General features: G+C 43.3%; 1 long non-coding RNA gene across 1 annotated transcript; it reads right to left on the bottom strand.

Moving 5' to 3' along the window:
- Positions 1-7559: 7559 nt before the first annotated feature.
- On the bottom strand, positions 7560-9445 carry LOC129034697 (uncharacterized). Its single transcript, XR_008501976.1, has 3 exons — positions 9322-9445; positions 8911-9119; positions 7560-8104 (listed from the first exon to the last, which is right to left on the bottom strand). It is a non-coding gene; the product is annotated as an uncharacterized LOC129034697 (long non-coding RNA).
- Positions 9446-15245: the final 5800 nt, after the last annotated feature.

Raw genomic sequence — 15245 nt, 5'->3', positions numbered from 1 at the left:
CCTGGCTAATCTTTGTATTTTTAGTAGAGACCATGTTGGCCAGGCTGGTCTCGATCTCTTGACCTGGTGATCCACCTGCCTTGGCCTCCCAAAGTGCTGGGATTACAGATGTAAGCCACCCCTCCCATATAAAACACTGCCCTTTCTATAGAAAAACTGGTCAAGTACTGGACAGTTTACTACAAAAGAAACAGTAAGTAGATGAAAAATGAAACCTAGGTTCAAAAGCATGAATAATGAATCTTGATTTTAATGATGGTTTCATCAGTGTATGCATATGTCCAAACTCATCAAATTATCAAATTGTACATTAAATATGTGCAGTTTTTATATTGATTTTACCTCAACAAAGCTATTATAAATACAAATAATAAAAAATGCAAATAAATTGACAAGATACAAATATATTTAACTATCAAAATGATAGAGATTAAAAAACTGTGCTGCTGGCCAGGTGCGGTGGCTCATGCCTGTAATCCCAGCACTTTGGGAGGCCAAAGTGCGTGGATCACCTGAGGTCAGGAGTTCGAGACCAGCCTGGCCAACATAGTGAAACCCCATCTCTACTAAAAATACAAAAATTAGCTGGGCATGATGGTGCACGCCTGTGATCCCAGCTACTCAGGAGGCTGAGGCAGGAGAATCGCTTGAACCTGGGAGGCAGAAGTTGCAGTGAGCTGAGATCAGGTCACTGTACTCCAGCCTGGGCAATAGAGTGAGGCTCCATCTCAAAAAAACGACAGACAAAAAACAGTGCTGTTGAGTGTGCATTGAGACAGGCATTTTCCAACACCGCCTTTCTGGAAGCAGGGAGGAGAGGCACAGAAATTTCAGCAAGGGTAAAGTCTTCATCCTGCAACCATGTTTCTAGGAGTCTAGACAATTCGATATACGGGTAAAGTCACAGCATTTATTTAATCATGTTAATTAGTTATGTAGTATATAATAAAATAATATTGTATGTTAATATATAATATAAATATATTATGCTAATACATTGATATATATACACTTAGTCCTCCTATCTGTTACTAAAGGGAGCTCACCTGACATCAACAAGGAAACACACACTTAGTCCTTCTATCTGTTACTAAAGCGAGCTCACCTGACATCAGCAAGGAAACAGTTAGTCCCTCTATCTGTTACTAAAGGGAGCTCACGTGACATCAACAAGGAAACACACTTAGTCCTTCTATCTGTCACTAAAGCAAGCTCACGTGACATCAACAAGGAAACACACACTTAGTCCTTCTGTTACTAAAGCGAGCTCACCTGACATCAACAAGAAAATACACTTAGTCCTTTGTATCTGTTACTCAAGCGAGCTCGTGACATCAACAAGGAAACACACACTTACTCCCTCTATCTGTTACTAAAGGGAGCTCATGTGACATCAACAAGGAAACACACACTTACTCCTTCTATCTGTTACTAAAGAGAGCTCACGTGACATCAACAAGGAAACACACACTTAGTCCTTCTATCTGTTGCTAAAGGGAGCTCATGTGACATCAACAAGGAAACACACTGTTAGTCCTTCGTATCTGTGAGTTGTGCATCTGCTGATTCAAGCAGCCACGAGTCAAAAATATTTGCAAAAAAAGCCCTTTAAACTGTATTGAACATGTACAAAGTTTTTCTTTTTATTATTCTCTAAATGACACAGTATAACAACGATTTGCATAGCATTTACATTGTAATAGGTGTTACCAGTAATCTAGAGATGATTTAAAGTATAGGGAGAATGTGCATAGGCTACACTGAATACTACACCATTGCATATCAGGGACTTGAGCATCTAGGGATTCTGGTATCTGGGGGAGGTCCTGGAACCAATTTCTCATGAATACCGACAGATGACTGTATGTTGTATCCTGATGCAATGAATAAACAAAGCAGATAACAGTAACCGACATGGGGTAGAAGGTGAGGGGAAATGAAGGGGCTGCTATTTACATGTTTATATGGGATGATCAGAGCAGACACCACAGAGGGGATATTTAACAGAAACTGAACATCCGGGAAGCAGTCCTGAGAACTGTAGACCAAGAGAGCTCGTGGTGGCCATGGGAAGGGGCTTGTCAGATCTCGTGGCCCCTGGGGGCTGGTGACTGTTAGCAGCTGGCCAACAGCCAGCTGCCACCCTGAAATCTACCACTGTCAGCCGCTAACCCAGCATGGTGGAGTATAAGGGCAGACCTGCTGCAAGGAGATGAAGGACCCTTCTGCTGAGCAGCCTGGGCTGGAGGGTTCTACTACCAGCCTTGCCAAAAGTTTCTCAGAATTGCACTGCATTTTAAGACTTTGCCTGCCCAGCCCCCTGCAGTGCCTTCTCGTTTTCCTTCACATGCGTTTCTCCCAAATAATCTCTTGAATGGCAAATACCATTCCGGTGTTTGCTGCTCCAAGAACCCAGACGTACACAGTGTTCCAGCAGAGCCTGCACAAATACAATGGCCCCAAGGAGCTTGGCATTTTTGAGGAGCATCAAGGAGGCCAGTGTGGCATTCATGGAAAGGACAGAGGGAGAGTGGGAGATGAGCTCCGAAATGTACTTGAAGTCCTTGCCGAAGAAAAATCGTTGACTTGCTTATTATAAAACTCTTTTTGTTAAGGAAGAAATAAAAACTGTTAACCAATGGCATCTGTATCCATTACAGAATTTAAAGGAAGGGCATCAAATAGCCGGTACCTTACAATCTTCCTATTAGCAGCATTCAACACATCTGTCTAGGTAGTAAACCTAAGTGGCCCAGTTCCGGGCCATTAAAATTTTGATGTAACCCATTAAGGAAACTTACGGCCTTAGTTCAAAGGGCTGTTGCCATTGTGTCTGTGAGAGCAGTACTGCAGAGTGCATTTTATGCAAATCCCGCAGATTTTAATGAGTGATCCTGCGTAATAAGCTAGTTAGACCATTTGGGCATTTACTTGGGAGTGACCACAAATCCCTTTTTCTGAAACCATTTCACAGTGCTAACATTTAACTGAAATAGCACTTAACACAGAGCCAGGCACACAGTGAGCACTAAAAGTGTTATGTCACTGATGACAGGGATGAAGAACAGGAGTCTTATCAGGTGTGTCAGTCTCGATGCTCCTGAATAACCCAGACAAAAAGGGACTAGAAACTTTCTTTTCAGGAGTTTGTGGCTTAGATCCTTGTTTCACCACAAAGCATAAGCTTGACATAGCCTGGACTTGACAGCACTTTCCACAGGGCACTTAAAAATGCTTTTACCTCCTCTCTGTTACCTCCATAAACCATGACAGGTCTTTGCTCAGCCTCTGATAAGCAAAAGATTAGAAAATCCCTTTAAACTTCAGAAACAGAGCAATGCTCAGTCAGGCGATAAAAGCTGCGGAAATTGGTCTTGAATATTATCACTGTGTATCAATTGAAGTCAGATGAAGAGCTCCACATTCATCCAAAATTCTTTTTATACCAATTAGATGCTCTTCAAAGGTGTAATTACCATTTAAAAATGACTTTGGAGTGCAGGATACACAATAGATTTTTAATGTCTTTTAATTTCTTTCGATGTTTCTCATATTTCATTAGCGCGTTCTTATTTTACCAATGAGTCACAGGACTTTCAAGGACTTTTCCTCTCCCACAGTTAAAATGCTAAACAGAAGCTAAGCTCACATGAAAAACTTGCCTCAATAACCAGAGAAAGACTATACTAATTACCATTTGGATTGCATGGATTATCAATTTGTCCGATACTCCGTTTGCCTCCACCTTGAGGAGAGAACTATTTCCAGCTCCAGAGTCAAGCTGCCTCATTGCACGGAAGAGGGGGTAAAATAAGAAGCCTGGTGATATGCTTATTGTCACAATTTGTGGTACGACTGACACTTAGACTATTTCTGCGCTTGAAGCTCAACCTCTTTGCCTTACTCCTGTGGTGTTTCTTGGCATCTGGTATCATTTCAAAAGGATAAGAATGGCATAGAGAAGGTTTCTCGTTGCTAAGCATGGAGTAGTAATATTTTAGTGAAGTGTGTAACTTTTGTGGCTGAAGTAAAAACACCCTATCTGCTCTTCCACACTTGGAGAGAGTTGCCCACAAAGCAGCAACTTGGCTCTGAGCAGGCAGCTGGCTGAGATCTCATGGTCTGGAGGACAGCCCCTGGCTTTCACATCATCCGTATCTTGCCATTTCTCTTTACATAAGGCACAAATGTCTGAAGATATCCTCCAGGCCCAAGAGAACCTGCTCCTATTCTATCCAGTCTCCTCTTTCATGAGCTACTGTGCTTCAGCCACACTCTGCTCCTATTCTATCCAGTCTGTCTTTCATGAGCCACTGTGCTTCAGCCACTGCTTTTCCTTCCACTCCTTTGTCTTTCCTTTTTCCCAGGTATAAGGCCTTTGCGCGTTCTAAACCCTCTAACCTGGAACACTGTTTCTTCTATTTATCTTAATAACTCCAACCCCATCTTTATACCCTATTTCAAGCACTGCTCCCCAGGAAAGCTCTCCCTGCCTTCTGCCCAGCCCGGTGACTGTGGTTATGGGTCTTCACAGCACCAAGGGCCTCCCCTTCACTATATGCATGGGTTGCATGGTTCTATTTGTGCACGCAAATATTCGATTCAGGTCTACACCTTCCAGCCCCCTTACAGAATATACTCCTAAGGGCAGGTATGGGGTCTGGTTTTGCCCACCCCTGCATCTCCATAACATAGCACAGTGCCTGGCACAGAGAAAGGAGAAGGTGCTCCATGAACATTTGCTGACCCAATGCCTGACCAAATTCTCTAGAAGGATTGCTTGTGCTCTCATTGCACAGACATGCTGCAGGAGCACTCTGCTGTTCTCCAGAATTCTGGCTCTCATCTCAGAATGATTCTGTGATTGGCTGCATAATGCATCCTGACCAAAGAGTCAGGAGCCCTGCAATCCTTCAACACTTCTGCAGTTACTGAGCTTTCAGACACAGGGCAAACCATTTAACGTCTCTATGTCTTCTTATATGTAAAATTGGATTTTTAATATCAGCTTTATTTACCTTACCGAGTTATTCTCTATAACGAGAACATTAAGAGCCTGTCTTGTATTCGTTTGAGCGAGAGATCGTTGGTGTGAAAAGCATTGGTTATAGGCAGTTTCTTACTTCTACACACAGTGGATTCCTACACATGTGTTTCAAAGTTGAATAACAAACAATAATGAGGGAGACATTTCCAGAGAACTAAAAATACATTGTAAAATTCCTAATAGCGGTTAATTATGTGCTGCCTCCCTCAGATTCAGACCCATGAGGCGGGTGAGGCCTTCAAATGCACACAGCACAGGGGGCCACCAGCCACCCTGGGGATGGGAAAGGTGACCCGAGCACCTCCTCTTCCCGGCCTGACCACACTTCTGCCCACTGCTGCAGTGGCCATGGCATTTCCACATCTTTAGGAAGCTTTGGGTGGCTAGAAAGAGACACGCAGATATCGGGAAAAGCAGTTCTATCTTCTCGCCCTCTGTGGTAGATTACAAATGTGACCCCAAATGTTTACTCTTTCCTTTTTCCACAGCCTTCGCCATGTAATTTTATAGAGGTCTCCCAGTTTGACATTGGGCTTAGCCCTGTGAATTAGTCAAGGTTCTCCAGAAAGACAGAAACAATAGGATAGGTGTGTATATATATAAAATAATATTGTTCATAATATTATTTTTATTTATTTATTTATTTATTTGAGACAGAGTCTTTCTCTGTTGCCAGGCTGGAGTGCAGTGGCGTGATCTCTGCTCACTGCAACCTCCGCCTCCCGGATTCAAGTAATTCTCCTGCCTCAGCCTCCCGAGTAGCTGGGATTACAGGCACCCGCCACCATGCCCAGCTAATTTTTGTATTTTTAGTAGAGACAGGTTTCACCATGTTTGCCAGGATGGTCTCAATCTCTTGACCTTGTAATCTGCCCATCTCGGCCTTCCAAAATGCTGGGATTACAGGTCTGAGCCACTGTGCCCAGCCCATAATTTTATTTTATAAATATATACCATAAGAAATTGGCTCACATGATTATGAAAACAGAAGTCTCAAGATATGCATTTGCAAACTGCAGACCTAGGAAAGCTGGTGGGCTAATTCTAGTCCAAATGCTGATGGGCTTCCAAGGGAAAATCTGATGTTTCAGTTCAGGTCCACAGGCAGAAACACAAAACACAAAACCCAATGCCCTGGTTCACAGCAGTCCAAGCAGAAAGAGTTCCCTCTGACTTGTTCTGTTCAGGCCTCCAGCTGACTGGCTGAGGCCCAACCACATCAGAGGGGACAACCTGCTGTGCTCAGTCTGCCAATGTAAATGCTAATCTCATTTGGAATCACCCTCCCAGACAGACCCAGAATAATGTTGAATCAAATTTCTGGGCACCCTGTGGCCCAGTCAAGTTGACACATACAATTAACCATCCCACCATGAGATTTGCTGTGGCCAGTGGGATGTTCGCAGATGAGATGCCAGCAGAGCCTTGAAAGACTCTAGACCCGTCAGGCCACCCAGGTAGTCACTCAGGAATGGACGCTGATGGAGGGTGCTTTCCTGGCCACTGTGGCAGGCGAAAGGAGTGTGATGTCCCCTGTGCTGGTCCTTTGCAGGAGGTGACACATGCCGCTTCCACCTATGATTCCTGCCGGACTTGCATGAACAGACTGTCTGCACAAGGTGGAGTGTTCCAACCAACTTCTACAGATCTTGTAATTGATGATTTGGCATCCACTAATCATAGGGCCAAACTAATGGCCAAAGGTGTCTACATCACCCTTCAATCCCACTTTTGAGGTAGCATAAAAGTCGTATCACAAACCCTCCAGCCACAAACAAATCTGTGACTTGTTTCCTGCCAAATAAGGGCTGTCCCTACTTTGTGACTTCTCCCCTCTGTGGTCATGGAGGCTTCCATCCACGCTTCCTGTACTCCTGCCTCCCGCCCAATCCTGGCGCTGCCTGGGCAGCCCTGTGTGGCAATGCCAATGCTCCTTTTTCTTGGGAACTGTAAGAAACAAGCTCTTATTTCAAAGGCAGTTGTTCCTGTCTGTGTCTATCACTTTACCATACCTGAATTCAACAAATCCTGAATTCAAATCATAAAACATGGGGAATGCAAGCATATTATATGAGAAGAAGGAGTGGAATATCTGTGGACAGTCCTGATGGCTCAGACCCTTGGTTCCCACAGTGTCCTGAGCACGCCAGCTGATCTTCGCTGACATGACCTCCGTGCATGGCATTTGCCTGCCATTCCTGGCATGATAGGAGGTTATGGTTGTTGAGTGCAGCCATTCCTTAACCACTTTGCTATCCTGCCTTTTTATTGTCAATAAACACTATAACATATGCTAAATTTTAGCATTCTGTGAAATGAGAAAGGGGGTATGATATTGTTTCTAAGGTGGAAACCAAGACAGCGAGATCTTACTGCACCACTCTGTGGCTTCCCAGCTCCAAGTCAGTCTGATGATCCAGGTCTCACACTGGCACCTTCAGAAAATTGTGGTGCCAGGAAGTTAAAATCTTATTTGAATCCAAATAAAAGACATATTCAGACTCCTAGTGGCTCATGACCTGAAGTCTAAGGTTTATTCAGAATTGGTGGAGATAGCACTGGTAAATATATATGCTTTTTTAAAATGAAAGGTCCAAAATACGACAATTCCCTAAGCATTAAGTCAGACTGAGAAATTTGTACCAGTGATTTGGAGCCTGGGGGGAATGAGGCAAAAACTTCATGAGCTTATTCTGGGACCCCCACCTGAGTCAAGGCCTCAAAGCCTTAAGGATACAAAGTTCCAGTGGCGGCTTGTTGCCAATAACAGAAAAGGCGGAATCATGAGCAAGCCGGCTGTCTGCCCACCGAAGAGAGTGCTCGCAAATGCTTGGCAACACTCCCCGCCTGTGTGACTTCCTCTTTCAGCCTGGATGGCGTTCCACATTCACAGTGTGCATCCTCTTGACATTAAAGACATTATCCCATGGCGCTTACCCTGAGCAAAGCTTCCTCTTCTCAGCTCCTACAGTTTGGCTGATGCTGCTCAAGAGTCCCCCACAGTCCTGGCATCTGGTTTCCTTCTGGGAGGCATCTGCCCTGCTGAAAGACAAGAGGCTGGGGAAAGAATAAATAGAACAGGATCCCTGGGGCTCTGATTCTTAAGGGAAAGCAACATGACCTTGGCTGGTGGATCGGCTCACAAGAAGCTTAAATAGAGGCCCCGTTGCTCCCTACAAGAAGTTTGGACAAACTGTGATGAGGCATTTGAAAGAAAACCTTCCGAATACAGTGCAAATCCATATCATAAACAAAAGAAGCCTTTGGTATGCCCTGTGTGCCCCCCACACAGTGCACTCAGTACATAACTACACGCTGTTCTGCAAAAAAATGAAACAACTGGAATTTTTAATATCATGTCTGAGACTTCCTGTAAGAACATGGTGTACACGTTCTACTAAGTTCAAGGTGCGATTTTCCTCTAATTGTTTTCAATAGTTCTTTCCATTGTTAGCATCTTTCAGAAAAATATCGGCAGATTGCTTTCCCTAGAGGGAATAGAAGAGAATAAAATCCCATGATTTAATCTTTAAAAAGTTGAGAAACAAAAGTCAAAAACATCCAAATTTAATGCTGCCTTTTCTAGTTTATGCATGTTACATTAATATCTAAATGATGTCCAGAAGTATTCACTTGTGTCATATTTACAAAACTGGCTGACAGATTTTAAGAAACTTGTTTTGGCTTTTGTTATTAGTTCTCAGGAACACTTGACATGAAAGTTCTGGTTTTCTATAAAACAGAGTTTTGAAATTTTTGGAGAAATTTAAAATAGGTCTACTAGGTTCTGGCGAGGTCAGAATATTCAGATGACATAGCATGACTGATGAGGAGCGTAGGATTTTGTGCCTCAGAGCATTTACCATTGATTAAAGCCCTTTAGGTTGGATTCTGACCTGGAGGTAGTGTCCACTGACTTCACGGCAGTCTCTCTTCTGCAAATAGGGGTAGTGCTTTGCCTCATCGTTATGGAAATTATATAGTGGGATGTGAAAACATGTGATTTCCCCCTCAAAGTTCTAAACATTCCAAAAGTATCATTTACTCACTAGACCCTTAATAGATCTTTCTTCTAATATGGATTTTTTAAAAAAAATTTAGTTCACTCTTGCTTTCATGATTTGAGAAGGTGTTACTTAGAGAAATAAGGCAAAAGGAAAACTTTAAGGTTGACATTTGTCTAGTGTGCCTCAAACATTTCTAGAACATTAGATAAATTATCACTTGATCTCCTTTTTTGAAAGCAAATTGGTTTCTAGAAGACCCACTTTGACTCTAATGATAAGGCTTGTGGAGGTTTTCATCGCAGATGTTTATTTACATTGAGGAGAACCCCTGAACACAGTGACCAGATGAAAGGCAGCTCAGGGCCGAGCTCTCGGGACTCAGCTCTGCCATCAGCCACATTTTCCTCTGAGTTTATGAAAATGATGCACCCTTACACTCAATGCTACAGTTCTTGAGTTAGGATTGTGTAAGTTGATTATCCAAATTGGGCCATTCTTGTCATACCCAACTAAATCAGAGAAGAGGGGTCTGAGTAAAAGGCACTCAGGGTACACAACATCACTCTAGAAATGCTGTTCTCTGCAAGTCCCGTGGCTGAAACTGCCTGTTATAACCAGAAACCACTTTTATCTGTAGCAGGCAAGATAACAACTGCAAATCAAAGACTAGTTTTGCCCACCACAGCACCCACCAATCAGACCTTACCAGCCCCCAAAACTTTGCTAATATCAAAGAACTTTCTCACAGGACCACAAAGGAACAGTCCTCTTTTTCCACCTTCGGACCACCCTGTCTGCCTCTATATCATGAATTGCAATTCTTTCTTCCTAAATATTCAATTTAGAGATTCATCTCTACGTTTTTAATTTGCTTTAGAGAAGGTCAAGCAGACACTTGCCAAACCCTGTGGTTTCTTTGTCAGTGTGTGGCTGGGTTCTTTCCTCTTCATTTTGTCCTCACTCAGAGCTTCCTTTGTCTGCAGCTTCCTTCTCACTGACCCACTCACCTCGGGTGGCTTCTCTTCTGTTGTGCCTTAAGAAGTAGCTGCTGCAAATCTTTCTTAATTCACTGGCGAATAATGGCAGCCTCTCCAGGCCTTCTGTGTCAAGACCTCAGTCCTGGTTGGCTGCAAAGCTCCTCACCCAACCTTGCCAGATAGACTTGTTTTGCTTTCTTCTTCTAGTCTTCAAATCCCACTCTGATTTTGAGGTTCTTTTGTTAAAGCCCAGCAGCAAGGATGGTGGAACGTGCATTGGGTGTTTGGGTGGCAGGACAGCTGGTTTCTAGTCTTGGGTTGGAAAATACCAAGCGATTTGGCTTTGGGGAAATGACTCCCCTTTTTGGTGTGAGGGATTATTTCTGGTAAATTGTAATGAAGAGATTTCATATCAGTCAACAGAAGTGGTTCTGAGCATGATCACTAAGTGGGAGCTGGAGTCATGGGGCCTCAAGGCTTATCTCCTCCAGGGCAGTTTTATCTCTGCCCCAGGAAGGAAGGACTGTGGTAATATATTTCCTGGTCTGGCTGCTGGTCAGAAGTTGTGAGGGTGATTGCCAAATGAATTCTCTATATGTAATCCAGATATCAACTGGAATTTCCTGTTCCTGTGATCTAGATAAGAGAGGCCTAACAAGCAGGCCACTTGCCATAGGTGCCAAGTTTATGGTCTGCATCATTTTTTTATGTAGGCTGAAACTCGCCCACATGACATCCGCCCAGATCTAAAATTCCACCTTTTCCTTGATTTCCACCTAAAATGTCACTCACCTGAGGCAAAGATCCATGGAGATTTGAAGGAGACATGTGAGAGTTCGCTTCAGAAAGGCACGTGCTCCTAGTAAATGTTAAATACTGAGATTCTTAAATGTTTCCTCATCCCCAAGTCTGTATGTTCTACATCCTTGAGAGGGAACCTAATAAAAGGAGTTATTTTTCTCAGTAAATGGAGTTCATAAAAAGGACTTTGAGATCTTTCAAAATATGATCTAATATAAGAATCATTTATTTTTGGAAACACATGTGTTTATTCATTCACAGTTGCATTCATTCATTCTAGGCTTTTTTGGTTTGGCCGCTACAGAAGAAATTATAAAACCAATTCAGTACTGCCCTGCCTCAGATACACTAATTGCCCAAATAAAGGAAGCCAAAGATTTCTGCATGTGAATTGTCCAGCTTTTAAAGTCAGCCATTTGGCCATCTGTGGCCATTTGGCGATGTGTTACATGTGTGGACTGCCAGGGTTACTAGTGTTGTCTTGACGGAAGGTAGCTCTTCAAGGAAGTAGTAAAAGCCAAACTGCACAAAGCAAATCCTGTAGCTGACAACAATGTGCCCAGGCTTTGCCAGATTTGCTCTAGTTATTCCAATAAGCACTATTCAAACTTATAAATAGATGAAAGGAGAAAAGAAAGGAGCCTTTAAAGACAAAAAGAAGGCTTCTTTCTGCCAGTGAAACATTTCTCAGGTAAGGTCACATCATCTGTAATATGGCTTGCAAATGTGTGGTTAAGATAATTTTTGGAACAGCCTAGACCAACCAGTTAAAGTGACTAGGGGTTAAACTCCAGGAGGCACAACTGAATATATATATGTATATATATATATATATATATATATATATATATATATATATATAAAAATATCTTCACACAAATACACACAAAAACCTTTTATCTCTTTGTTATTTCACAAACCCTAATAACACTAAGCTGCATAATATCTCTCTTAATGATATAGGCATTAAGAAGAAACTGCTTAGGCAGATAGTGAGAGTATGGGAATCCTCAATAGGTTTTGCTTTTTAATGAAAAGCAGCCCCCAAATCATTGTCTAACAAAGATCAGCCTGTAAGATGGAGCTGCAGACATAGACAAGCCAGCAGCAAGCTTGCACCGGTGAAGGTCAGCAGGAAAAAGCTACGGGGACTAGGCATGTTCAAAACAGAGGCTCCATCACCCCTTCCCTTTGCCAACCACATGTACAGGAAGGAGCAGACAAGATGGCACCGGTCAAGTGGAAAGTCCATTTGCATAATAAGATTCTGGTGGGGCGACCAGCCTTCTCCGCATGCTGTGTAAACCTATGTAAGCTCTACGGAAATCAGACATCGCCTCTTCAAGCCTGCCTAAAAAATCCGGCACACTCCTTGCCGGCTGGTCTTCCCTTTGGGAAACTCTCTCTCTCTCTCTCACTAGAGAGAGACTATTCTCCTTTCTCTTTCTTTTGCCTATTAAACATCTGCTCCTAAACTCTTCCTGTGTGTCTGTGTTCTAAATCTTCCCGGCGCAAGACGATGAACCCTGGGTATTTACACCAGATAAATTTCCATATGATTTGTTGAGCCTTATATGCTAGGCACTGAGTTAGGTGCTGACTACAAATAGTTGAATTTGTTGTAATTTTCTAAAAACCTCGTATAATTTCCTTTGAGCTTGACCCTTCCTGTTGAAGTTCAGCTGACATTTTGGTGAGTGTTTCTCTGTGGACTGATTTACCCCGTAGATAGCTAGGCAGGAGGCCCGGACAGAGCTTGGGAAGGCTCTGCTTGCAGTGGGTGTGCAACGGGAGGAAGGTTTTCCCCATGAGCCTCTTCACTTAGGGTCCATTTGAACGGGATGTTTCTCTCCCAGCCCATCTTTAGGGGGAATCTGCCGTTGGTGAGTGGAGACAAAGGGCAGGAGTCGGGGTCTCACCACTGTATTACCCACCCCACCACCATCTCTGGAGCCAAATTCCCAGTCTGCTTAAGGCTTCGTCTCATATTGCACGTCCCCCACACACTGATCTTCCAGGTCTGTGAAGCATCTAAACCCTTTTCCATTTCAGGGCTGTTTGTGCTGTTTCCTCAGCTTCAATTTTGCCCCTTCCTGAAGTTTCAGGAAGTCCTCTCCGTTTAGACCTGACCATCAGACCCTTAGACCTTCCCTGCCCCTCTCCGTCAGTCCCATTTTTGTTTTTACGTAGCGCGTTCATCAGTTTTTATTTATTATTTGTCTATTCAGCACTTTTTTTTCTGTTTGTCCTGTTTTACTTTTCCATTAGAATATAAGCAATGAGAGGACAGGGCTGGGTCCGGCTTATTTGCTACTATATTTGCAATACTTATCTTGTAGGCAATTAATGAATGTAAATAAATTACTTTCAATGCTATGAATTATAATAGTTGCATTTGCTTCTTCACACAATTGTCCCATGATTAACATAAGCTTGTATGTGTGTTTAGGTTCTTTTTTTCATAGCATTTCCCATAAGATGATTATCTGAGTTAATGTATTGCTTAGGGTTCACCAGAGAAATGTGTGTGTGCACGTGTGTGTACGTGTGTATAGGAGGGTGAGACCGAGAGAGATTTCTTTGAAGGAATTAGTTCACATGATTATGGAGACTGCAAGACCAGAATCTGCAGGATAGACCAGCAGGCTGCAGACCCAGGGAAGGGTCCACGTTGCACTTCTGAAGGCCACCGGCTGGCAGCATTCCCTCAGGACTGCGGCAGGTCAGTTTTTATTCTATTCAGGCCTTCAACTGATTGGATGAGGCCCACCCACATTACAGAAAGCAATCAGCTTTACTCAGAGTCCACTGACTGAAATATTAATCATATTCCAACACACCCTCACAGAAATGGAATAAATAATATGTGACTAGAACAGTGTTTGACCACCTATCTGGGTGCCATGTCCTAGGCAAATGGTCACATAAAATGAGCCAGAATAGACAACCTGAAACTTTAATACCGACAGGCTTGTCCTGAGGTCAGGACACAACATCAGCCAGCTGGGTGAGGGGCTTGCCATGTTTCCACAAGACCTGTGATTTTCAGCAATCCTTAAGTCTCTGAGATTCAGATGCCTTGTATATATAATAGGCAGATTAGTCTTAATCCAGAGATTGCAAACCGTAGCCCCCAGGCCAGATCCAGCCTCTCCTGCTTATGTGTGGCAACACAGGCTGAGAATGGTTTTTATGGATGAACATTTGGAATTAATTTGGTTCTAGGGAACTAACTTTGAACTTCCAATAAGGAAAATATTATCTCCTCCTCAAAGGATTCCATTTATCTCTTTTGTGGACCTGTATTATCAAAACAAACAAAAACTAAATGATTATGTTATAGTTTGAATTTTGTCAAGAAAAATGTTGTGGAAATTTATTTTATCTCTTCTTTCATTAGTATCGACATAATATCTTTGATTTTTGTCTCTTGGCTCACGAAGCCTAAAACATTTACAATCTGATCCTTTATAGAAAAAGTTTGCCAACCCTTGGTCCAAATGCCTCATGTTTTCAAGTCATGACATTCTGTGTGCCTAGGTTCTTGTGGAATGTAACACGTTACAGGGATCAGCCATTTGGTGAGTCTCTGGTAAACCTTTCATTGAAAGAGCAGCGTCTTAGATGAAATGAGCTTTGAGCAATTTGGGGAAGTAGAGTGATGGGGGGGGTGGGGAAAGACTTTCTGCTGCAGAGAAAGTTTGCCTACATGTCTGCCCTGATCCTGCACCTTTGTGCCCTCTGAACAATGAAGACAAGCCAGGCAAACCCCAGTGATGCTTTAAACTGCAGCTCGGGTCAGCCTCCACTCTGTGTCAGACTCGCCCGGTTCAGCTGCAGCTCAGGGCAGTCTCCACTCTGTCTCAGACTCGCCCGGCTGTGTTCCGGCTTCTGCCTGGGGTTCAGCCACGGGCTCACCTGTCCTTGCAGCAGTACCTCTGTCTTTGGAGTTGGTGCTGGTCTTTGAATCATTTCTTTGGCTGTGACTCAGTCAAGCCTGATTGGATTCAGACCAGCATGAAGGGTCCTACTGCTCCTAATTCTCCCTCCCAGCTCGGCCTGCTTCAAATCCTCCAGCGTTCAGCCCAGCAAACCCTGATCCAGCCCAACACTCCCCCGGGCATGTGTGTCTCCAAGATGCTGCAGACAGAGCAAGCAGAAAGGCTGAGTGAGCCTCCCATTTGAATGTCTGCTTTTTCTAGGGCAAGCTGTTTTTTTCCATACCTTGTTTATAAGAGAGAGAAGGGGTCTGCCTGAATTGTACCGGGCACTGTGTTAGCGCTCCATGCAGATGGGCCAGGTTGCTTTCACTCTTCTGAGATTAATAGTTGCATTTCATACTCACAGAGCCATTTCACAGTTTGATACCAAGTACCCATACAGACGATATTTGGAGTCAGTGAAAAGAGAGCT

The sequence above is a fragment of the Pongo pygmaeus genome, chromosome 3, assembly GCF_028885625.2.
Source record: "Pongo pygmaeus isolate AG05252 chromosome 3, NHGRI_mPonPyg2-v2.0_pri, whole genome shotgun sequence".
In the NCBI taxonomy this organism is placed as follows: domain Eukaryota; kingdom Metazoa; phylum Chordata; class Mammalia; order Primates; family Hominidae; genus Pongo; species Pongo pygmaeus.
This window is presented reverse-complemented; position numbering and strand designations above follow the sequence as displayed.